This window comes from Lynx canadensis, chromosome C2 (assembly GCF_007474595.2).
Source record: "Lynx canadensis isolate LIC74 chromosome C2, mLynCan4.pri.v2, whole genome shotgun sequence".
Taxonomy (NCBI): Eukaryota; Metazoa; Chordata; class Mammalia; order Carnivora; family Felidae; genus Lynx; species Lynx canadensis.
In genome coordinates, this window is record NC_044311.2 from 47014948 (window position 1) to 47041359 (window position 26412).

Genomic DNA, 26412 nt, shown 5'->3' on the forward strand with positions numbered 1-26412 from the left:
TAAGGAAGTTCTTGATTTCGGTGCACATATCGAAAGGCCCCAATGTTTTATTTTAATTGCACATGCACAGTTTTCTGGACATTGAGAGCATGGCACAGAGAGGTGTCTGTGACCCTCCACGGCTTAAGAGCTGTTTACATGTTCTGTATAGAGCCAGAGAGTATTCTGAAAATAGCATAGATCTGAAAACTTTTGGTTATAGAGGAATACTGTTTCATGAATAGAGAATACATTAGATGAAATTAGACGAGCTGGTGTAAAGGATCCATTGTAACGAGATCAACAAAGGTTTGTTATCCCTGTGGAATAGCTGCCACGGGACTAATTCCCGAATGACCACTCCCGAGTTGTTTTTGGAGGAATCCTCTGGGCACTTTTGCACTGTACTCATGCGGAGGCTGGAAGATGAATGCTAAATTTTTAGTTTGCAGATGTGGTATGATACACATCGGGGTTCTTTTACCTTGAAGACTCTTACTGTCACGTTGGAAAAATCACATGAACGAAAATGATTTAGAGAGTGTCCCTTTAATTGGTGACTAAGAGAAAGCGATTTTACCTTCACTTCCTTCAGATTCCCTTTTTATGTGACGGCCGTCGAGCACATGTGTGTTGCACTCATAGCACCTGAGTACATCCAGGCCATTAAAGGGGGGTTTAGATTTATTACTTATTAAGATTTATCATTTAGTTAGATAAAATGAGAATTGGATTTTGCAGCCTGTGTTAGTTATTTGGGTAACAAAGCGACAAACATTTTCATATCACTTTTAAAAATGTAAAACGTACGTCATTTATATTTGAATTACTATAGACACCATATGCTTAGTGTGCAAGAGAAGTTTATAATGTTTTATTTTGGGAACAGTTACACTTGAGAGGGGGCGGTGGATGGAGGTCCGCTCTAGCAAACTCTGTCCAGAGAAAATGTTTCTTTTTTTTTTTATTTAAAAAAAATTTTTTTTTCAACGTTTATTTTATTTTTGGGACAGAGAGAGACAGAGCATGAATGGGGGAGGGGCAGAGAGAGAGGGAGACACAGAATCGGAAACAGGCTCCAGGCTCTGAGCCGTCAGCCCAGAGCCTGACGCGGGGCTCGAACTCGCGGGGCTCGAACTCACAGACCGCGAGATCGTGACCTGGCTGAAGTCGGACGCTTAACCGACTGCCCCACCCAGGCGCCCCCAGAGAAAATGCTTCTTAGTGGACTAGCTACCAGTCATGGTACATTTTGTCCATATATCAGGGTATAGTAAAAAACTTTAAAAAATTACCTTTCATATGTAAAATAACCCTTTATCCCCAAAGAACATTGCTCCCAGGTTTGTTTGTTTGTTTGTTGTTGTTTTGCCTGGCTAGAGAGTTATAGAAAAATAATCGAAGACAAAATGTATATGGTTTGAAAAGCATACGAACTAAGTTCAAATGAGTTTTAGAAGTTACCTTTTTTAAAATTACATTTCATTGTCAATTTAAAACCCGTTAAACTGAATGACATTAATGGCGGTACTCTACAAGCAACACATCTTAGAAAAAAAGAAACTAAACAACCAGTAGATTACAGCCTGAGTGTTTAACATCCTTTCAGGCAGCCTGGCATGGTGCTGGTTGTTGAACCACATCAGGCAGGCACTGAAGCAGGTTGTTTTCAACGCTCACGGGCAGGTGCAGACTTTATATGATGTTTGCTTTCCAACTTTTGATTTTAAAACTTGAAATCTAAATCTGTAGAGGGAGGACCTTCTTGCGCGATAAAACAGACATTCTTTTGTGTTGCTTGGGAAATGTCTAATTGTATAAGCCCATACTGTCCGGTGTTTATAATTCTGAACTTTGTACCAGTAGATAGGCTGTTTCCGGAGTTGCCCAATTGTTTATCTGAGTATCGCTTGCAGATTTGATTCTTTGGTGGGCATGTTCTCATACAGCTTATTTAGTTAGTTGTTATCTACTCTTTAGGCCTGAAAGGAAGACCAAAGAGTGATCGTGTAGTTTTAAGAATTACTTCATACTTTTTTAATGTAACGCAAGAGAGGTTATACATCTCTAGGAGAATCTCAGAAAGAGAACTCTTCCTGGTTCGCAGCAGGCAGTACTTAGTTTCAAGATGTGATTTGCATCTTGACTCTAATTGGAAAGGTAAATAGCTTAAGGCTTTTTAAAAAATGAATTTGTAACGTATTTTAAAATAAATGCCTTTTTTTTTTCAAGAATATTTCTTCTTGTATTTAGGTTTTTCTTAGGTTAAATCTTCCAAGAGCCATTGTTGCTGTAAGTAAATAAAGTCATCTCTAGCCCTCTTTGGTGCGGGAGAAAATACTCACAAAGGGAAGACAGAGAAGAATTTATAGGCCTGGAACTCTCACATACCTTGTAATATTTTAATTCAGGTGATCTTCTATGATTAAAAAACTTAAGCTCCTCTTTCCTAACTACTCTCTTTCATTTAAAACTCAATTAAAATCTGTTATAAATAATCATACCATTGCTGAATAATCAATGGCATACAATATTAATGTATTAATTAAGTATTCTATCAGCTCCTTTCCCCCATGAATGGGTAATTCTGTGCTCAACTGATGAAGGAATAAATAATTTTTAATTTTCATCAGTCATAGGATGACTTCATTTTATACATAATGAATCAAGTCACATCATAATAGATTGAGCCTTTCAAAAGACAAATTTTCAATGTGTCACTTGCTTTTTGTGCAGTGATATTGAAATGAGTACAATCTGGGAACTGCATGATAGAATTTCTACAAAACATTAATATTTATCTTCTGGGTCACCACCTGAAGACTGATAGCACTATGTCCAGAATTCTTGTCATGGGCTATGTTAGTAAAACAGTAATAAAAGTGATAAAGTGGTTCACTGTTTTATATCCTGTGGCTGGTTATGGTCATCTGGCTAGAGTCTAACCCATATTAATCCCTTGAGTCAACAGTCAGGAACATTCAATGATGTACTTAAAATACTTTTTAACATGTGGTATTTAGAGTGTTTAGAATGTCAAAGGATCCTTTGTAATGATCTTCCCCTTGAGTAATTCAAAAGCTATTTTTAAAGTTATTTTTCAAAGAGCACAGTGTTTGAAGACTTTCAGAAAATATAAATCTAGGAGAGTACTTTGGGGGGAAAAAAAAGCTGAGTTTTAGGAAAAAAAAATCACACCATACACTGAAGTGATATATTACTCAAATAATCTGTAAAAAATTTCGAGAAAACAGTGTATGTGTTCATTTTTGGTTGAGAAAAGGAACTTTTCTTTTTTTACGAACAAGAGAATGTGTTTGATGCTCCCTTAGGGAGCTACACTCCTCTCTATAATTGTGTTTTTCACATTTTATGTTCAAATGTAAATGACTAAAGAGAAAGCATGACATGTTCATATTTTTCATAGAACATATTAAAGCCTGTTTCTATGGCAACAACTTTTAATTGGCAAATCCCATTCTGTCACTACTCTCAAGCTTATTTTTCTTGGGTACACTGAATTGTTAGAAATGCTTCACAAAGTACAAGTTAGATTTGGCATTGTTCTTTGGCAAGAAAGGTGTTCACAGTCAAGGGTGTATTTTGTTTAATAATTTAGCTATAGTATGTTCTTGTGCTAGGTTGCTGTAGAGATGATACATCTATCCGGACAGCCTGTTGTGTATCAAGAAACCTGGGGAGGATTGATACAGACACTCGACTTGCAACTTGTGTTATTTCGCAGAGGTGAAGTAGGCAACTGTCTCACCTGGCAGAAGGAACAGAGTTGGAAAAAAAAAAAAAATTAAAATCTTTTCGGGCTGTATTTCAGACGTTTAAAACAGTATAGCTGTGGTTCCTTATGGCCCTGACTTTAATACTATAGAGTAGATTGATTTATTAAAAACAAACATAGTTTTCTGCCTGTTTCTCATAAATTTTATCTCTTGAATCAGTGCGGTGCAGAATGTTGAAGCAGGTATTTGGTATGTTGGTTTCAGCTACCGCAGTGTTATAAAAATAGATTAAGTAAACAGACACAGCAGGCCAGTGCAGCTTGGATTTTGAACTCTTCTGAGACCCAGTATAACTTTAATAGTGTATCGGTCTGGGGAGAAAGAAATATGAATCCCCAATGTAATTTTAATATCATGTAATGAAAGAAGAATGATTTTTACAGCATGGAATCAGGTGTTGTAACTATTATAATTCTTTCAGAGAGCTTTATCTGAAAGCTTCAATTTTTAAGCTATTCTGGTCTACTATTCCGGTCTGCTGTGTATTTTTTTTTTTTTTTTTGCCTTTGCTATTTTTATATCACTGCAGTAGCATAACCCTGCACCAAGCACAAGACGGCATTGCAGTTGGTGTCGAATGTAAAACTGTTATTAAACGAAAGCTAAGAAAGCAGATCCTTGGAAAGAAGGGAATTGTCTACATTGAAGACTCGCAGTATTAAAATTAAATTTGTCTTCAAAAAATTAAAATATGAAAAGAGTAAATGACAGTGTATGTTTCCTCCTTCAAAAGTCGTGATTTCATATAGTCAGGCACTAAGATGTGTTTAGTCACCCCCTTTTAATGATTCTTCTCTTGTTGCAGATTTTCAGTAAAAGTGTTCCTTTCTCGTACGTGCTCTTTGTCTCCTAAAAGTGTTCTCATTGCATTTTTCATTAACAAATGACTGTGTTGTTTCATCAGAAGTCACAGAAAGCATTTATGTCTGAATAGTTCAGCCTCACCTTGGTAAAGTACCATTGTACCCTTCTAATCCACATATGTTTCCTGTGCAATTCTGATTCTCCTAATAGTAAAATTAAATATATATAGGAAACAAATAATGAATACTTGCTATCTGTGTGTGTAATAGGTATATGCATATACCTGCTCGTTTGTCTCCCGTAGCCTCAGAAAGCTGATTAAAGGTTACTATTAATTTATTTAAAGACTGGTAAATCAACTTACAGGGCCATTCCCGAAATGCATGAGAGAAGTTAACAGTAAGAATAGAGATTAGGTGGCCTATAGCTGCCTAATTCTCTGAGCTCCATTCTCTGAGCTGTTGGCATTTAATATTGTTTTATAGGCTAACAGGATTTCCCTAGACTCTATACATTCATGTAGTTTTTGGATATTCAGGAACAATCCCTGTATTTGATTGTGTTGGTGCTTGGGAGGAAACTAAAGCCCTGTGCTCTGAGTAGGCTTGGTGACTCAGCTAGGGAGGGCACCTAATTGGCCACCCACCTCAGTACATGCTTGTTGACTGTTCACATAAACAGCAAGTCTGATGAAGGGGGCACTTCCAAAGGCCTGGGGGACATAAAATTTTAAAATATCAAGGATCTTTTCATACCAGTACTGTACAAACAGGATTTGAAAAATGAAAAAAAAAATTACCAAAGATTAGTGAAGGCTTTTAGATTCAGCTTTCATAATCCTAGAAGTCCCAGTCTTGTAATTGAGTGGAACCACGTTCCTTCTATCTGCTTTCTACCCCCAGTTCCTATACTGAGAGCATCCGTCTAGGTCATGGGTGCTTCCGATTCCCAATTCAGGTCTTACGTCTACCCACCTGCATCCAGTCCGGGGTTTATGTCTTTGAAAATGTATGACTAGACACCCTATGAGAAAAAGGTAGGGCTGAAGGGGGCGTAGAATTTTGTGGGAAATGGCCAGTGATTCTGGCTCAGAGACCTAGCAGTTGAAAGTTAAAGCCGGAAATCTGGAAACGTTTCACTGACAGTGTTTGGGAGGTATTCACTTTAGCACATCTCGTAGTCTACATGTATATTACTCACATAGGTATATAGGTAAATGAACTAATGGAAACAGTATCTTTACTTCGTGAATCATGCTCTAAAATGAGGGAAGGGAGGAAAATTTGGTGATAATGGAGTCGTTTCTGAGTTACTGGAAAATATGAACGTAGACCTTAATAAAGATTAATAATAAACCATTTGTGGTTTAGAGCCTAATTCACTTTCATTTATCCTTCCGAGTTCACATGAAATATTTTATAGACCTTGAATGGGGATTAATTTCCGCCCTTTATTTATCTCTGTGAATTGATCTCTTTGTGTACACATACGTACACAAACGTCCATGTCTCGCTCTCTGCACACACACAGACACACTCACACAGACACATACGTATAAATGGATGTAAATGGGTGATAGTCCTCTGGTAACTTGGTCTGAGTGGAAATTAGGCATTTTGCCTTCTTTCTTGTATTGGTGCTGTGGAACAGCAGTGCAGGAGCTGTGACTGTGGAAAACCACCTCCCCGCCGCCACCCCCCCTCCCCCACTGCCACTTACCAGAACAATAAACCAAGGCCGTCAGAATGCACTTATGTAAGAGAGACTGGAAAACTTTCACCTAACACATCCAGATAAACTTATAATAAGAACAATTATATTCTAGTGGTATTTTCTAGGTGCTAGGAATTGGCTTTATACAAACTTAATTTAACTCCTCATAAATCACATAGCAGGTAGATAGTATAGTTATTCCCATTTGATTGATGAGGAAACTGAGGCCCTGAGGTTTATGAGGTATTCATGAGGTCACAGGGTTGGTAAGTGACAGAGTGGGATTTGAACCCGAATGTATCTTTCTGCTTTTTGAGCACCCACTATCTAAGTACTGTGGAGGAATTTTGCAGTGTTTTACACATACCGGAAATCTTTCTTGGAGAAATTAAAGAATTTCCTAGAATGGATAATGATGGTCCCAAATTTGAAACACGAAGTCGTCACTTCTAGGAGCAAATGTGTTACATAACGGTGTAAGCTTCTGTTCACAGGTTTCTGACATTACCCTTCAAACTCCTGACCTCCTTGCCACATCCCCATTTTTTCCTTCCAGATCCTCATACCTGTAAACCTTCATCCTTCCGACCTTATCGTTTGCATTTGAAAACTTGGTTCATACAACTTTCCCAAAAATCACACATGAACTGACAATGCTTCTTACAGCTCTAGAAGACTTTTGAGAGGAAAGTTGATAGTATTTGGGGGCGTAATTTTGCATGTTTTTTATTCCCCGGGCATTTAGCTCCTGCCTGACATAGTTTGGTTTAGCATTCTGCTAAACATACACCAGGCATTATTTCAGCGGTGTTCCTATATAAAACACCTTGGCATAATTCACGATGAAAAACAGGGTATATCTGAGGGAAGAAAAATCAGATTTGATCGGCCAAGTGCTGACATCCTAATTGGAAGCAGTGAGAAGTAGCATACAATTGCCTCAGGCGTGCTGAATCAGTTTGTCTATCCCCTTTCCATCCCCAACTCACAGGGAAGCGTATTTTTAAAATTCTGATGAATTCTGATTCTATTTTGGGTAGAAAGGCTAAATTTGCAGGGAATTGGTAATAAAGGATTGGCATTCTCTTAGCTTTTGTCATCTGAATGAATTGCAAATGGTTCTTCAGAGTTTCTTTTACTGAGCATGGGTTACAAATATAGGGAGCATCAGTAAGTCCCTTCATTTGGTTAAAAAGAAAGCATGTTTACATTGTAAATAGCACGTAGCGACACTGTGTGATAGAAATATCAACAAGAGGTCTTTAAAGATGGGCCTTATTTTTTAGGATATGGTTCCCTCCTTAGGTGATGCTGTACCCATATTAACAAGTAGTTCCCTTCTTACTGCTGCAGGATGTTTCTATTAAACCTTTCAGAGCTTCTTTCTGAGACAAAAATTGAGAGCTGTACTTGATATAGATCTAGTGCAGTGGTGCTAATGGGGGCAGAGTTGAACTCATTGAGTCCATTGTACATATTTACATTTTGTGCTATTTCAAAACTCAGAAAACGAATGGAATGCTTTTGGAAACCAACCAGGCTTACACCTACTTTGCCTCTTTGAATAAACAACCACCCTAGAATTTCTGCTTTTGTTAAGCAGCAGCAAGAAATACCAAGCATTCAAAGTGTTAATCTTTAATTTGTGACTAATGTATGTTTGCTTGAACATTTATTCTTACCCAGTCCCTTTCTGTTTTTGGCAAAATTACATAAGATACACAGCAAGAAGGAACATATATTACCAAAGTAGCCTTTCAGAATATTTCAGCGTTCCACCAATACTGTCACATTCTTCTGAAAGGTTAGCTGCTCCCGCTTTTTGCAGTAACGTAAAGGAAACTTCATATAAGATGCAAAAGTATGCCTGATAATTCATCCGAGTTGAAAATCCCAAGGCCCTTTGTCTGCTTTTACCAGGAAACATGCCTGTGCAGATGGCCTGTTGAATTTTCCAGCATTTTACCGTGATAATACAATTTGTTGCCTGAGATTCTCAGTTTCTAGAGTGCTGTTGTCTTGTCTCTTTGAGGTACCTCCTAAAAGGAGTCCAGGATGCCTCGCCTAGATGTCAGAGGAGGGTGACCAAAGTCCTGTATGTAGTAAACGAGGCTGTCCTTCCAACCCAGCTCTTACTGGGCTGTCTCCCTGTCCTGTGTCATTCCTTCCTCAAATCCGCTTCATGTGAGCCTGTTTTCTTGATAGCTCTGAGATCCTACCAAGCAGTGACATTGTATTCCCAGTAAAGTAGGTATAGAAGGGGCTCCTGGACATTGAATGACTTGTAAATCAGTGACATAGATCACAAACACACGTTATCTTGCAGCTGGACTCTATCCTAGTGGATTGTTTGATCCAAGGCTGATCCCAGGTTCCAGAACGTTTTTAAGGGGCATGATTATTCTAGTCCTTTCGTTTTCTTAGGGTTGAACCTACCACAGAATGGCAACAAATAGCTAGAAGTCTCGAGAACCATACTGGACTACTAGGTAAGAAAGCCACCGACTTATTTCCTTTTTCAAGAGAATGAGTGGTTGGGTGGAATACAAAATCCTCTCCAGATCTGAAAAAATTTCCTTTAACTATTTGAGTCCAACTTTATTCATCCCCCCCTTTTTTTTTTAATTTTTTAACCATTTCTATTTATTTATTTATTTATTTATTTATTTATTTATTTATTTATTTAGAGAGAACGACTAGGGAGAGGGGCAGAGGGAGAGAGAGAATCCCAAGTAGGCTCCACGTGTGGAGGCTGATGCGGGGCTCAATCCCATGACCCTGGGATCATGACCTGCGTCAAATCAAGAGTCGGATGCTCACTGACTGAGCCACCCATGTGCCCCTATTCCTTCCTCTTTTTGAGGAAGTTTCTCATGAAGTGAAATGCCACTGATGCCTCCCACATCTGATCTCTTTGCCAGTGGAAATTGCATTTTGTGTTTCTTTTTCTATCTTCTGTCACCCAGCATAGTGATAAGCTAATAGGCAACGAATATATATTCATTAATAGATAGATGTAAAAACAAGGTATTAGCAAAATTGGAGATCTAGTTTCCTTTTTTCTATGTATGTACAACAGTTGGTGCAGTAAATTTGAATGTTACTTGCAAAGAAACGTCAGTTATTTGTAGAAATTGTTTTCTCAAAAGAATCGTTTCTTGTTTTTTTTTTTTTTTGGCCTCAATTCTTATAAATACCACTTGTAGTAGGAGGCATAAAATGATTTTAAATATTGCTTTACCTAAGAACCTCTCTGAAAAATGGTGCCTAATTTATAGAGCTTTAACAGTTATTGAGAGTAACCAGTTTAGTATGAATCTGTTTTTATTACCAACATCCAGTTCATCCTACATGGTTTTCTAAGATGAACATATAGCTTTTAAAATCAAGAGTATCAGATAGATTTTCTTCACAACATCATCCAAAGCGAGAACCATTGACATCTGCTCTTATTTTTATAGTGGCAACACTAATACCTTGGGGCAGAATTGAGTTGTTGTTTTTTTTTTTTTTTTTCCCAAAGGGTAACAAAGACAACTTTGTTTATGGATTTCACACGAATTGACTATGACATATTGATATACAATTAACAACAACTGACATAGTGAATTCATGTGAAATCCATAGTGTAACATAATGTGTATTGTGGCGACAGCTATGAGAAGTCTGACTGTGTTTATATATAGTGAAAAGGGTCCTCAGAGATTGTTTTCTTAACTGATGCATTTTAAACACTACTGGCTATTTGAATTTCAGCTTGATACTATCTTTGTTCTAAATATAGCCTGCCAAGTTTGTTTATACAGTACGTAGAAATCAGGCTGATGAGTCTCCATTGTTTTAATTATTCTGTGACTTTGTACAAATTACTTAATTTCACAGGCTCTCAGAATTCTTGTCAGCAAATGGGAGAAGAGGGTAACAGTATTTATTTAACGCTTTGGCTCAGTGTGAGCTGGGAGAAACCAGGCTTTACCCTCATGGATCTTATATCCCTAGTGGAATCATTCAGTCAGTAAGAAAACATATAAATAAGCACCATAACAACAGGATGACCAGTGCTCTGAGGGAAATACACAGGAGCAGTAGTCCGATGGAGTCTGGTTCTGGGAGGACTTTAGCTGAGTAGATTCTATCTACTTCTCAGTCTGGAAGCACATAGACAGTGAATGATACTGTCTTTTCCCTTTATCATCCACAGTTTATTTCTTATTTTCTATGTAACCATTGTGTTCGTAATTTATAAAACAAAAAATATGGATGGGTAGCTTTTATTTTGTTTTATAAATCTAAGATTTCCAAGCAGATATTTAATGCTCCAGGGTTAATAAGAGTGAGTAGGTACATTTTCATCTCTTCACAGGGTAATATGAATTATTGTAAACTCAGGTATCATATGGCAGTCCTGATTGTTGTTGAAGTCTGTTTTTCTTCTCTGCCCTTTTGGTATATAATACATTTCACGGAGCACATTGGTGTGCTAGCTTACCTTTAACCCGCTTGAACAGATTAGTGCTACTGTTTTGTCTTAGATTGTTAGGTACCATAAAACCACAGGAACCGCCATTACTCTTGAATTTGTTTAAAGAGTGCAGATCTTTCTATACCCTTATGACTTAGGTCATCTTTACCATGAGTGTCTTCCTGAAATTCAAGTAGTCCTCAGCAAAGACATCCAGTGAATGGATTAACCTTGCTTATAAAGTAGATTTCCAAATAGGCATTTAGGTTACTTCCTCTTACTTCGCTTTGTCAACCTTAAAAATTAAACAATGAAGGTTACTGAGCAGCAAATTAGTTTATTTGGAAATAGCAAAGGAATTGCAATTCAAAATAGGCAAACTCTGGCGAACCGTTGGCAAGTCTGGAGAACAAAAGGAGGAGAGCATCCCTTTACAGAGGGAAGGAGGACGTTGGGAGGCGTTGTTTTGAACAAAAGTTTATTGGAGGAAAATGAGAGTTCCTAATGATGACGGCTTCTCATTGGCAGCAGGCGAGGGCAGCTTACTGTTGCCAGGCTGAGAGGAAATCTTCCTTCTGCCTCCTGAAATATGCAGGCTGGCCAGGTGACAGTGCAGGAGAGCTCCCCCTTAATGGCTTCCCGACTCCATTTTGAATGAGGTTTCCTTTTCTCACTGTCACAGCCTGAACTCTCTGTGAATATACCTCCCCTGAATAAAGCATTCATCTCTCTCAGGCCAGTGAGAGAGTGGCTGTTTAGCCACTGGCTGTTGAATGGCCTGAAATCCCACCCGTGTGCTATTTTACCACTTAGACCCTCTGGCTGTTTGGATTACTGGGAAGCCGCCTGTGTTACAGAGGAAATAATCCTCCAACTTGGTATCAGACCTGAATTTGAGACTTAAACTTTTTTTGCTACTTCTGTGATCTTGGGCAAGTCATTTCACCTCTCTTTGGGAGCCTTAAGTACTTAGCTACTCGGTTGATCATTGTGAAGTTAATTGAAAAAGCATGTGAAAATGATTCCCAGAGTGTTTTCCTCTGCACGTTGTCCACTTCGGTTCTCTTCACAGTATGAAGGACACTTCATAGTATTGATCATCTGTTCTCTGATGTTTACCTTGTGTTAGGCTTTATGGTCTGGCCCACCCCACCTTTTCTTGTCATACGAATTTCACATTTGATTTTTGGGTTTTTGGGTAGGCCGTCAGGTAAAAGAGAGAGAAGTGGATTAAAATTCTCAGAAAGAAAGTTTGGGGATTACCTGTTTATTTAAGTGAACCATCTGTTCATTCGTGTGAGCAGTGTTTTATTTATGAAAACTGAGGTATGAGAAATGATTTATGGTAAATTGACAGATGTTTTTGCATTAGTGGACCCATAGAAATATATTGAAGAAAAACGTGGAGAATAGGGAGGGGTATAACATGTTAATAAATGTATCATTGGAAAGACAACAAAAGGAAAAATGACAGAAAGTTTCCCACAATAAATAGTGAGCTGGCAGGACTATACAAGGAGGAAATACAGTCAGACAGTGCTGTTAAGCCCATGTAATATAGTATGTGATGTACTGTTAAAAATGGATGATCTCATCTGAACGTTTCGCCAACTTTAGAAAATCCGGCAGATAAGAACATTGCATTCATTTTTATTTTTATTTTTAATTTATTTATTTTGAGAGAGAGAGGGAGCTGGAGAGCAAGCACGAGGGGGGAGGGGCAGAGAAGAAGGGAGAGAGAGAATCCCAAGCAGGATCTGTGCTGTCAGCTTGGAGCGCGACTTATGGCCATATGGCTCAAACTCACGAACCGTGAGATTATGACCTGAACCAAAATCAAGAGTCGGATGCTTAACTTCCTGAGCCACCCACGTGCCCCAAGAACGTTGTCATTCTGAGACCTGTTCAGTCTCAAATGATTGATAACATGCTGTAAACATAAATAAGACTGTTGATAATTTGTAAAATTTTACTTGAATTGTTTTAAGGTATTTCTTGGTCCTTTCATGGTGCTCTGTTTAATCTTTCCTTAAAATAACTCCATTGACGGATACATTATCAATCTTTTCCTGCTGTGTGCTGCGTGGGCTCCAGTAATTTGATCACTCCCTCATGGTCCTGGGGGCAGGGGAACCTACCCCCTGCCCCATGTAAGCTAGTATACTTCAGCAAAACCCTGGCAGTTTATAATGTAGAATATGGATTGTAAATAGAATTAGTTTTTGTTTGTATAATCAGTCCACTTGATTATCAATTTTATTCTCTTCCAGAGAGTGATATTAAAAAAAAAAAACAACAAAACCTCCCTTGCTAAATGGTCTTTGTCAGAGCACAATTTATTTAAAATATAATCAAAACAAACCAAAAACAGTTGCCCTAATTACAGTACAAGAGAAATTTATTATAAATTGGGAACCACAACTTTTTAAATGAAATCTGAAATTATTTTGACTTTTAGGTAAGTGCTAACAATGAAATGAAATAAAACAAAACATAATCTCAGAAAGAACTAAAAATAGTTGCATGTAGAGACTTAAACTTGTTTTGGATAATTTGAAACTTAATCACATGATTATGACTCACTGGAATAGTTTTAGAAAAATTGTGTAGAAGGTAGGCATATATACTGATTATTCTTTTTATGTTAGTGCATTTACTACACCGATTTAGAAAAATTCCTTTTAATTTTAAAAAGGCTTTCATATTTAGTTTCATGATATTGTAAAATTCTCTTAGGGTGGGTAGCATGATTGTTATTTTAAAATATTAAAGATGAATATGGCACATTCAGAAAACCTACATTAAAATTATCAATATCAGCTACTGGGAGAATAAAATGAGGCAAACGTGAACTTTGTTTTTTGTTGCTTTGGTTTTTACAAAATCAGGAAAACTGTAAAATGGTTATTCCAACAAGAAATACTATAACAGGAAAAAAAAATGTAGTTTCATTTTATTGGTGTATCTCTTGAGCAGTGCTTCAGAATTTTTGTCAAGCTACCTACCAAATTGACACTTCTAAGTGACCTTTCCAATCTGAGTAATTACTATTTACTCTTTCCTGATGTGATTGTAGAGTGGAGTCCAGTTTTTATCTTGGTACAACAAAACAGTGAAACAGAATGATGGGCTAATGATTGAACCAGAAATTTGCTATTAAGCTGCAAGAAATTGTAAAATAATAAAGCTTAATTTGGCAGTTGGTCAATAAGCAATTTTCAAAACATTACCAGATGTTGAAAAAAGCACTGTTCTAGATGTGTTTGGAAGTTAGACATATAGATAAGGTATGTTACATGTATTTATATTATGTCTATTAAGGATGTATTGTATGTATATTATGTAATATATATTTTGCTTTGTAAGACTCCTATCTGACTTAACACCTATTATGAGCCTGACACTATTCTAGGTATTCTTATTTTGGGAATGCAACTTGGAAGATAAAGTCTTGGTTTTACCTTCATTGAGCCTGGTCTGGTGAAGGAAACAGGCAGCTGACATTTAATTGTGATAAAGTGTAATGAATGCTGTGGAATCAGCCAGAACATTAAACAAAGATGAAGTTAAAAAAAAAAAAAAAAAAAAAAAAAAAAAAAAAAAAAGAGAAAAGAAACACTTCCTGAAGGAAGTGACATTAACTGGAGACTCTTAACTCTATAACTAGAAGTTAGCCAGTCCAAAAAAAAACCTGGAAGGGCAGAGTATTTTAATAGCTGAATCTGCATGGTCAAAGTGATGTCCTGTGACAGTCACTGAACTCAGTTCAGTTTACTGTGGCTGGGAGAGGGGGCGGGGGGAGTTGGCACACATTAGAATAGGAGTGGGGTGGGAGATTGTGAAAAAAAATGAGTCTGGGAGATTATCTGGAGAATGGTCAGTTCTGTGTCAAGTCTTGCCTGGACTGTCAAAATAATTACTTAATTGGTGTCCCCTCCTCGGCCACTTCAGGAGCCCTTGGACTCCTGTCTGATGGATTCATGAAGTACAGCTTTGCTGATGCGCTGATGATACCCCTGGCCCGTCAGTGGCTCTGCTTAGCCCTTAAAAGGAAGTAGACAATCTGTAACTCAGTTTTAAAAACTGTCCTCAAACTAGAGTCAGACTACTTTTCATACTTATTTCTCACTTAATAATGCATGTATTATTTGTCATTGATGCTTCAGACTATTCTATTTCCTCTACCTGGATATCTTTTCTAATGCTTCATGTTTAAATTCCACCTGTTCTTCAAAGCTGTTATCTGATTCTTCTAAATGGAAGCATTGTCTTTTTTTTCCCTCAAGTTATGAGAACTCTTTATCTGAATGTTCCTTATCACCCTTTCTGCCTTCTATCCTTACCTAGTTATTTACATACATGTCTTATGTCCCTTCATGGAATATGTCTGATTCATTTATTGTCTCCGCTGGCCCATAGCATGGAACATATGAGAGCTGTCAGCAAATAGATGGTGAATAATGTTTAAATGAGTTATTCTAGAAGATATTAAGATTTAATATGAAGTATATTCAAAGTAACACTTTGATAACACTTGACAAGGCAACAGCTTGCCCTTCCTTCCTCCTTCCTTCCTTCCTTCCTTCCTTCCTTCCTTCCTTCCTTCCTTCTTTCCTTCCTTCCTTCCTTATCCATTCATTTCCTATCTTCTAGCTTACTCTTCAGTTTGATTAGGAGACAATGATCAGTTCTTCTTTTCTGCTTTCCCTTTCATTTGTGTCCACATATGTGTGTCTGTGAACATGAACTATATTTCTTATCAAGATATAAATCTAGTTCTTTTAGAACAATTTCATAGACCTTGTATGCTCTGTTATGTTTGCAAGAAACACAAAGAAACCCTTCTGTTTAACTTTTGATAATTTCTAATGGGGGCAGCACATATTAATTTCCAGTTTCTATCCCTGGATTATAGTAAAGTCATGTGTTGTATCTGCAGGCAAACAGCAACAACAAATTAAAGTTGCCCCCAGGCCCTAGATTGTCTATATCCCGCCTACCCATTGGGCGGATGCATGCTAACTCTGATGTGTCTCGTACTTCCTAACTTCACCACTTCATATTGGTGGGGCCTTACATGGGATATTTAACCTCTGAGAGCTTCCGTTTCCTCATTTGTCATAGGAGGCTAAGAAGAATCACTTCTGGGATTGCCTTGAGGGTAAATGATGGGTATTATTATGAAAGTTAACAACAGACCCCTGAATTACCCCTGAATAGGACACAGAGGAGGTCACCCTTAGAGAAAGGATTCTGTCCATTGTAATGGTCTTCCAAAGCAAAATGCAGTAATCCTGTGGAGACCTCTTATCTTCTTATTTGAAAATTTATGACGTACTAGTTTACCTTCATAAACCTTTACTGCAGCTATAAAAACTTTAACTTTAGCATAGGTGACTTATAATTGAGTCACAAAAGCGATACTGCCAAGATAACATAGGAGCCGCCTAAGACCTCTAGCCTCCAATGGATGAGAATGAAAGGAAATGTCTAGGACCACGCAATCAATATCTTTGGTACACTCTTTCCTTAGTGTACCATCAATGTTGAGAATAATACTTAAGGGCTGCTCTCATGGATACATTGATGATGTGGATCCCTTTGACCCTCTTTTTCTTATGAGCTCTTTGCTTCCTGTGAACAAGGTGTTCAGAAACAGGTGGTGCTGGTTTGAGGCATCGTCCTACGACTCTATGCCCAAGGGAACAAAAGACAGCAGCTCCTTTGGTGCAGTCCCTTGTCCTTTCTACCACGGAATAGGAAAGGAGCTGTGAAGAAAACAGTCTAGAGACAGAAATATCAATTAAGGAATAGTCCGATAACATTAGCAGTTGTCCTGGAGTTATTGGCCAATACCGGTTTTACAAGAACTATGGAAAAGGTTGTAATTGATGTGTATATGAGAATGCAGATTGGTATATATAGACTAACCAATGGTCCTGAGAGTAGCAATCATTAGAATCATCTGAGAGCTTGCCTGGGATCCATCCAAGATCAATTAAGTCAGAATTTCTGGGGGTGGATGCTGGGTATAGAAATTTATTATTTATAACGTGCAGCCATGATTGAGGACCAATGGCCTAGGCCTTACAGTATTGTCGCAGTGGGATGATAGCTGGGACGTCGGAAATGCTCTCCCGTCTCTTAAATTGCTTATTCATTCTACAAACATTTACTAAAAATGCTTAGGTTGCTAAGTTAGATTTAGCCCTGTCTTTAACAAGTTCTTAATCTAAAGGGGTAGACAGACTTGTAGAAATTACCTGTAATACAATTTGACAGGTGCTGAATTCACTACAGTGAGTTTATTCTATCTGGCAGGAAAATAAAGAGGAAGAAGGGAGGGACAGTGAGAGAGAAAATGTCCCCAGAAAGTGACATTTGAAAGGGTCACCTCTCATAATTAAATTTAACTTAGGAAAATGTTTCGCTGTTATTACCTACTCCTTTTAAAATACAGATGCCCAGTCTCCTAATGGTAAGAGAAATGAGCTGTAGTTGAATCTTACCTTGGGCATTGGGAAAGCTTTCTCATAACCACCCAGGAGTTATGTTAGTTGGATACAGTTTCACATATGAAGGCGCTGTTTGGGCTGGAAGTTGAGTACCTGCATGAGGTCACATAGCTAGTGGGTGGGGAAGTCCGGTGAATCCAGGTCTCCCTGGCTCCCCTGGATGTTTTTAGGCTGGACTATACATTTGCCATCTTCAGCCATGAGAGGCTTAGTGTGAGTTCTTTAGAAGAGATTCTGTCTCGATGGTGAGCTGAAGGAGTATGGAAAAGAGGAGGTTGAGGGAAGAGAAAGGATGTTTTCAAGCGTGTCCAGAGATATGGGCTGAATAGCAGGAAGCAGGGGCTGCAAGGTTGTAAAGAACGTGCTAGGAGAGTGAGAAAGTAATTTCTATTTCCTGAGTACCAGAACACAGTCGAGGCCCTTGTGTACATTCTCTCCTTTAATACTTACAACATGCCTAGGATGGTATTCTTATCTTCATTTTTATAGAAGAGGAAGTTGAGGTTTAGTGAGGTTGAATAGTTAATGCAAAATCTCACTGCTAATAAATATCAAAGTTGACATTTGAACAAACAACTCTATGATTTCCAGCTCATGTGATGTTAACCATTGAGCTGGGGCTCAATTGCTTTTTTTATGTCAAGTCCTGGGACATTTCCTGTGTGCAGATCTCTAAGGCCTGTAGATGAGAAGCTTATGCCTAATGAGCTAAGGACAAAGATAAATCCAACAAGTGCAATATCTTATCTGGGTGGGAGCAGAGTACAAAGATGTGGTTTGGTAACGGTAGTAAGAAGTTACCTGAAAAAGGAACAGATGGGAGGAGACTAGGGCAAAAGGGAAATATAAATTGATGAAGAGAAAATGGGACTGTAGTTTGCGAGTTGAGAGAGGTCCTGGAGAAGATGCAGAAGAAATCTTTGAGAATGTTATTGGACAGATTATCTTCTATTCTGAAATATAGGCAGGACTCATTCACTTGGCAAACAGTTGTTGGGCTTATTGGCCTGGCCTAGCTGTTGGGCACAAGGTTGAGTCAGGACATTGCCTTCTGGAGGCAGTGGGCATGGGAAGAAGGTGTGTAAAAATGCACAGTAAAGCCGTGTGATACTGTTAGGAGAGAGGCATGTATGAAGTGCCAAGGAAGGTAAACATCCATTGCTACTAACCACTACTTGCTTTAGCCAGGGGTAGCGCGTAAAATCCGTGCATACGTTGCTTTACCCACTGCACCCAAGCCTGGAGTTTAGCAGATCTGGGCTTTCGGCCTAAATGTTGTTGATATGATAGCAAGAGAAAAACATCATGTGACAGCAGCCTGTGCTTTTCCCTCTTAGGTTCACATTCCGGCTTATTAAAAACCAGTGTTGCCATGGCTGACATTCCTGGGAGGCCCAACATCTCCATACTTTGCATCTTAAATAAACACTTAAGAGTACGCTTTGCAGCCTCCGATCGCCTTTTAAAACAGAGCAACCTTGTGATGATTAAGCTTTTTCAAGGGCCTGCGTTTAAGTGATGACTTCAGTACCCTTCTGTCTTAAAGAGTCACCTTATAGACGTTTGTAAGAGTTCCATAGTTCCCAGACATCTCTTTTCACTTGTTTGTTTATTGGTAACATGGATCCGTTCTCACAAAGCTACCGAAGGATACTAGAACATGAATTCCTTCTCAAAATTCTTTCTCATAATTCTCTCCCATTGTATCCCCAGTGGCAATTTTTAAGGAACTTTTGTTGAGTGTCGTTTCTTTATAGATATTTGGGGACCTGCCTTAGAAAGCCAGTGGAATTCGGTGGGGGTAGAAGTAGGGTGATAGAAGAAGACAGGCTCAGATCACCTGTGTGGTGATACTGCTTTTTTTATTCAAGATTTTTTTTTTCGCCCTTCCTGCCTATGCTGCTGCAGTCAGCATCCAATAGAGATGTGTTTTGGGCTCATGAGCCAATTGTCTTTCTCCTCGCTGCAGCCTGAAGTCTGAGAGAGGGCTGATGGCTGTGCACAATTTTAGCAAATTGTCATGGGGACGTGGGGGGAGGGGCGTGCTTCACCCACAGGAACAGAGCCAGTGTCATTGAGCACATTTTGTTCAAGTACAAAGTTGATCTGTCTGAAGGAGACAGTGGTCAGCAGTGGTAAGGACGGACCTTTGTCGCCTCACCTTTTCTTCGTTGCTCTGTCATTGTTGTTTATGTGAAGAAATAGCATTTAATCGCTGGACTTGAAACCAAATCTGTGAGGTCAGCAAACGACAGCATTTATTTTCTGTTAGGGAATCCCAGAGGTTACAGAGGAGTCTGAATGAAAAACTGGGGAGAGAAAAGGTGTCTGATATTTGGCAAAGACAATGACATCTCTGAAAGATTAGAAAACAGTATAGTGCAATAATTTCTGCATGTAATTGACAAACAAAATTTTGGACATCTGTTACAGTTGAGAAAATTATCTAAGCACTCCTCATATGCGTAGTATATACTCTCCCAACTAGTGGACACGGATGAAAGATTTGCAAAGGAAATGTTGAAATGGGACTTTGAAAATATCGCATGATATTATTCTTTAAAGTTTATCATAGCTAATAAAAATGTTATTTAGATATGTAAAAATATATTTGTAGGCACGTATATCTAGAAAGTACAAATGTAGCAAATGCCTCATAAATACAAGGTAGTGTTGTTATTATTCTTGAGCTGACTTCACCAAAATGTTTTGCCTCTTTGATTTCCTTTAGTTTCTGTTATACTGCTGAATAAGAAGACTTGCCCCTTAAAACCTGCCATCCTTTCAATATCACTTATGTTTTTCATTTTATATATATGTAAATAATTTATATATATAAAAATATATGTGTACAGTTATATATGTTTAAATATACATTTATATATTTAAAGGTATGTTTATATAAATATACATTTATATATGTGTATATGTAAATATATATATTTATGTATATATGTGTATATAAAAATATATATATTTATGTATATTATGTAAATATGTATTTACATGTTTATACATTTATGTTTGTATAAATATACATTTATGCATTTATATTAATATGCATTTATACATGTTTATATGTATATAAAGAATATATACCTTTTTTCTATATAAAATCACCTTTTCGTTGGGGCGCCTGGGTGGCTCAGTCGGTTAAGTGTCCGACTTCAGCTCAGGTCGTGATCTCGCAGTCTGTGGGTTCGAGCCCCGCGTCGGGCTCTGTGCTGATAGCTCAGAGCCTGGAGCCTGTTTCAGATTCTGTGTCTCCCTCTCTCTGACCCTCCCCCGTTCATGCTCTGTCTCTCTCTCTCTCTCAAAAATAAATAAACGTTAAAAATAAATTTAAAATCACCTTTTCGGGTCACCTGGGTGGCTCAGTTGGTGAAGTGTCCGACTTTAGCTCAGGTTGTGATCTCGCGGTCTGTGGGTTCGAGCCCCATGTGCTGACAGCTCAGAGCCTGGAGACTGCTTTGGATTCTGTGTCTCCCTGTCTCTCTGCCCCTCCCCTGCTCTCGCATGTGCTCTCTCTCTCTCTCTCTCTCCTCTCAAAAAAATAAACATTAAAAATTTATTGAAATCACCTTTTCTTTATTTGTGATATATCCGATATCCATTGGTATATCCATTGATATACCCAGATATCCATTTGCAATGTATCCAAATCACAGAGACCCATCAGGGGACTCCATAGATAATCCAAGAATCTCTTGCCTCTCTAGGTGTCTAAATGAAGTGGATAGCGTGAAGTAAAATTTTAACTTGTTTGGTGTTCAGTTGTTTACTACTATTGATTCTGTAAGTCCTACTGAGGGAGAAAAAAAAAATGAATGACAGATGAACTGAAATTTATAAGGGAATCTCCTGGTTTCCATTACACGGAAATACTGCATGGATTCGTCTTCTCAGAAATTAGTGGTTTATACTGTGAAACAACTTTTCCTTTGTAGAACTCAAAGGGGTTTGAAGCATTCCTTCAGTTCTGACATATTCTGGCTAGAGTCATCTATATTTTAGTGTCAGCGTGATTAGAAAAACATACATACGCACATACATACGTACTTGAGCATGTCAAAGTGGTCATCAGTATGAAGGCATACTTCCAGCATAGTGGTGAAGAGTGCCAACTCTATGGTTAGACTGCCTCCGTCTAGTTATGTGCTCTTGGACAAGGAACCGTCCCCCTCCCAACACACACACCTTTGGAGGGGTATTTAAAGATGGGAACTTCTGCTTTGCCAGTGTAGCAGGAACTGGAATAGGTCTATAAAGGACTGCTCAAACAAGTTTTCCAACAGATTGTTCAGGAAAAAGTCTAGGCATTTGACCTAAGAAATTTACCTTTTTTTAACCCTCAGGAAATCCGTAGAAATATAATAAATACATACTGTCATGTTGTAATCCACATAACAATGGTATGATGAATTGGGTACTATTTGTAAAACATTTTGTGTTTCTCAATTGAAAGGCATGCACTACAAATAGAGCACTAAATTTTATTATGTAAATGCTAGGGTTTTTAATTATCAGCCAGGATTGGAGAGTGCCTGATTTGGAGGCTGTAAAACTTCAGAAGTGTTTCTGCTACAAATAGTTTAGAAGTCTGACAGTTGCTGCACGGAGAAAATAATGAAGCAATTGAAAAAATAATAGAAACATAGTGATCTGGCATTTCCAATTTTATGATGCCATAAAAAAGCAGCCAAGATATGTTGGACTGTTTAATGATGCTGGCACCTACCAAATGTCACTGGGCTTTCACAAGGTCATGGAGACTCTGGTTTGACTCAGGGAGGTTGGCCAGGCCCATGTTGGGAACGCAGGAAGACCGTGGAATAGGTGGAGACAGTAGGTGCCAATTAAACCCTTCATAGCACTTCATGCAGTAAGTTACACACTTTTGTGGGAGTCTGTGCGGTGGAGGAGGCCCCGGGTAGAATGAAGAAGTGAGCCCATTTCTTCTTCTGGCATGCTGTCGTAAGCATTTCTTCACATGAGATCTTTGTGGGCCCTCACTGGGGAGGCTGAAGTTTCTCCAGAGGACTATCTGCTAACACTGTGTGCTCGTCATACTGTTGCTGTCACAGTTGTACGTATCCGTGATCTCTCACTGACAAAAGCTGCTTGGAGAAAGGAGTGGTGTTTTTGTAACAAGAATGTGTGTGATTGTGTTTCCTTTTTCCCCTTTTCTGCCTCCTCTGGCTCCTAGGCATTATGTAATACTTCTCTAGATGTGTAGAGTTTCAGTCAGGCCGTTTTCAAGATGATTAATGGGAGTTGTGCAATTAAAGCTCGTAAGTTCTCTGGGAAAAAAGTCATAGTATCCCGATGTTTGAGTTAGAGTGCACGGAGTTTGCGTCAGCATTCAGGATATTTTGGGATATTGTAAATGTCACTATTGGTTTTAATGTCCAGGCATCTCCAGCATCACACTTAGGAATGTTCTATGAAGTAGTGCCTAGCACACCCTATGAACATGAGCTAGAAGTGTCTAACCTAAAATTGCTGCTTTGAGTTCACATTAGACTTTGATGAAAAGGTGTTTAACACAAGTGAAACAGTCTGTTAACATTCTTTCACGTTCTTTGAGGCCATGGCAAAATGACAGATTTAAACTCAATAGATTGTGTATGTACCTGTGTTTGTATTTTTCTTTCTTTCTTGTTCTGGCAGTCTCAAACGTTGTTAAGCCACAGTCAGTGTGTATGTGAACATGAGCTTTCAATGGGATCAAGAAAGGGAAAAATTTAAGTTGGCTTTCTGTTGTGTTTCATTTGAAAATATGTTGTATATGGGGTAAAATAACTTAAAAGAAATTGAGAATATTTCAGTAAAAATACATGCATAAATTTCTGCTTTTCTCTCTCACTGATAAGAGAAATTTTTCCCAGCTCTTGTGTTGACCTGAGCTCAAAGCATTTGGCCTTATGTTGATTGGATGAATGTAGAAAGTTAAGCTTCAAATATTGATTAGTGTTGTGCTGTTTACTTCATGTTAAGTTTAGAAGACTACTGATTAAATACCTAGGAAAATAAAGGGAGAATTGACTCCTTTCTTCATGTTCTCTGAGAATTCTAAGCATTTGTTCCTGGTGTTACCTGAAAGTCCATTGAGGAAATTCAAACAGGAGAAATCGTGTTTGGCTTAAGAATATTTTCTTGCCTTTCCACATGATAAAATCTGAAATAGATACAGGGTGAAAAAGAAATCCCATTTTGTTTTCTGGATTAAAGCATGATAATATTTGAGAATAAAAAGTGAATAGGAAAATTACTGTTAATATGTGAATATTATATATTTACTATTTAAAATATACTACTTAAATATAGTAAAACATAATATTGGTTTATTAAGAGTATATATACTGTGTGTGTTTATAATATAGTATAGTATACTCTTTATGAAACACAACACAATAAAACAATAACATAAAATCAGTAAAAATCTTCATGGAGACATTCTAAGAAAAACAATGAAAATATCCTTTCGACTACATTAGGAATTTATACAAATGATAGTTAAGTGTCCCTTTAGGTTTTATTCTGTCACTTTCTAAAAGTCCTTATGTGGGGGCGCCTGGGTGGCTCAGTCGGTTAAGCGGCTGACTTCGGCTCAGGTCATGATCTCACGGTCCATGAGTTCGAGCCCCGTGTCGGGCTCTGTGCTGACAGCTCAGAGCCTGGAGCCTGCTTCAGATTCTGTGTCTCCCTCTCTCTGACCCTCCCCTGTTCATGCTCTGTCTCTCCCTGTCTCAAAAATAAATAAACGTTAAAAAAAAAATTAAAAGTCCTTATGTGTTTTTCCAAGTAAAACATGAAATACAAATTTTAAATCTAATATTCTATGTTTCTTAAATTTGCACCAAGAGCAGAATTGCCAGTTTGTAATACATATGCTGCTCTTAGAAATAGGTACATAATTGCAGTGAGTATATATGTGTGTGTATATATATATAATGATTTACATACATGTGTATACATTTGCATAGGACTAAAAACAACATTATGCACTGGGTCCACCAGAATTCAGGTGGTGGTCAGAAATTGTTAATTATTTTTCTGAGTTATCTGGCTACTTAATTTATCTTCCTCAGTAGCTTCTTTTTCAAAGTAAGGGGTATACGTCTCACTTTTATTTATCCTGAAATGACTTTCTGTAGGGAAGTAAAACTTTAAAAAATATACGTCAGCCTATCTGGTATTGTAGTTAACAGGTGAATGACACTATTAGTATGATTTTGGAATATAATTATTTACTTTTTTTTTTTTGTATACCACAGTCTGTATTTGCTTCCATTTCAAATAAAAGACAAATAAACACTGAAATTCACATATTCGTACCTTGAGAATTTTTAGAAGCTGCAGCTATTAGAATTTGGCAAAATTAGAAGCAATAACTGGTCAACCACCCACTCTTTTTGAGTCCAGTTTTATAGTAAAAATCTATTATCTTATGTTTGAGAAAGCTTCCAGACACTTACATGTAAGCATGAAGATATTTAAAGCTAATTACAAATAGCTTTGGGTTGGCAGTTTTAATTATGTGTGTTCCTTTTCTGGACTGAATGTTTGTGCCCCCTTAAAATTCTTATGTTGAAGCTCTATTTCCCCTGTGGCTATATTTGAAGATGGGGCTTCTAAGGAAATAATTAAGGTTAAAGTCAGAAGAGTGGGACTCTGATCTGATAGGATTAATGTCCTTGTAAGAGATGCCAGGGAACAAACTTTCTCTTCTTGTGCATGCATCAAGGAAAGGCTGTACGATTAGAATAGCAAGACGATAGCTGTCTGTAAGCCAGAAAGCACTCTTACAAGAAACTGTGAGAAAATAAATTCCTCTTGTTTAAATCAGTTGATCTATGGTATTTTGTTGTTACAGCCAAAGCAGACTAATGTAGCCCCCATTAAATTCCGTTAGGTATAAAACAGTGGTTGACTTTTTACTGGAGATGGTTTTGCCTCTCCCTCACCCCCCAGGAACATTGGCAGTATTTAGAGACGATTTTCATTGTCATAACTGAGGACGGGAGTGTGACAGGCATCTAGCAAGCCAGGCATGCTGCTAAGCATCCTACAATGTACAGAACAGCTCCACAACAAAGCCTATATGATCCAAAATGTCAATAGGGCTGAGATTTGGAGACCTTGAGATTCCTTTTAGGATGTATTTGTTCCTGTATTTGTTCCTGTAAGCTAGAGCAAGTCCTTTATGGAGGCAAGTAGATTGTAAGGAAACATACATCTAAGACCAACACAACATACCTGTGTGTTAAGTACAGTTATCTTATTTTCAATATTTTCAAGCCAGTAGATTCATTTCTAGAGTTAAACTCATATTCACCTAAATGAAAACAAAACAGTGTATATGGGTGTACATGCATGTGTGTGTGCGTATAATTTTCTCTCAAAACGTAATCATGTTGTAAACTGACGTACAGGCGCTTGGGTGGCTCAGTTGGTTAAGTATCTGACTCTTGATTTCAGATCAGGTCATGATCTCATGGTTGCGGGATCAAGGCCCCCACATGGGGCTCTGTGCTAACAGCATGGAGCCTGCTTGGGATTCTCCCTGCTTGTGCGTGCTCTCTCTCTCTCTTTACAAAATAAATAAATAAACATTGAAAATAAATAAACTGCCATAAATTTCCTACCATCAGAGGCTTATAATTTTAAAATAAATAATATATATGTAAATTTATTCACCTTGCATTAGGATTGATAATTACAAATTAGCATGGTAGAATCATAAGAAACATTTTTGGAAATGCATGAAATGATATTTCTTGACTGCCAATTTTTTCTCCTTTGGCAAAATTTTTGTGAGATATTTGTATCATCTTAACTGAAAAAAAAAAACAAAACAGTAAAAATTTTCAATAGGAAGCTACCAAATTCCTTTGCCAGAGTTTCTGGCCAATATCTGAGCAATGAATATCTCTGGAAAGTGCTTCAGATACATTGGTTAAAATCGTTTGTCCAAAGGAAATACTGATTTTGTTTTAACAATTGAAATAAATGGTTACAGTTTGAACAGTTTTTCCTGAAAACCAGTATTTCCAGTGAAATTTGGAAAAAGACTTATGTGTATTAGCTGGTACTCCTATAATTTTTTCATTGCCCCTTTATTTCCAGAGTCTACCCAAAT

At 37.8% G+C, this 26412-nt stretch overlaps 1 protein-coding gene across 18 annotated transcripts in view; it reads left to right on the top strand.

Moving 5' to 3' along the window:
• The window catches only part of MBNL1 (muscleblind like splicing regulator 1), a 206809-nt gene that overhangs the window by 132275 nt on the left and 48122 nt on the right, over nt 1-26412 (top strand). Inside the window, exons 1-2 of one of the 18 annotated variants that reach the window (XM_032594678.1) lie at nt 13686-13700; nt 18160-18163. The exons of the other annotated variants lie outside the window; for them this stretch is intronic. The gene's annotated coding sequence lies outside the window, so the exon portion shown is untranslated. Of the gene's footprint in view, nt 1-13685; nt 13701-18159; nt 18164-26412 lie in introns of those variants that run through there. 18 annotated transcript variants of the gene reach the window in all.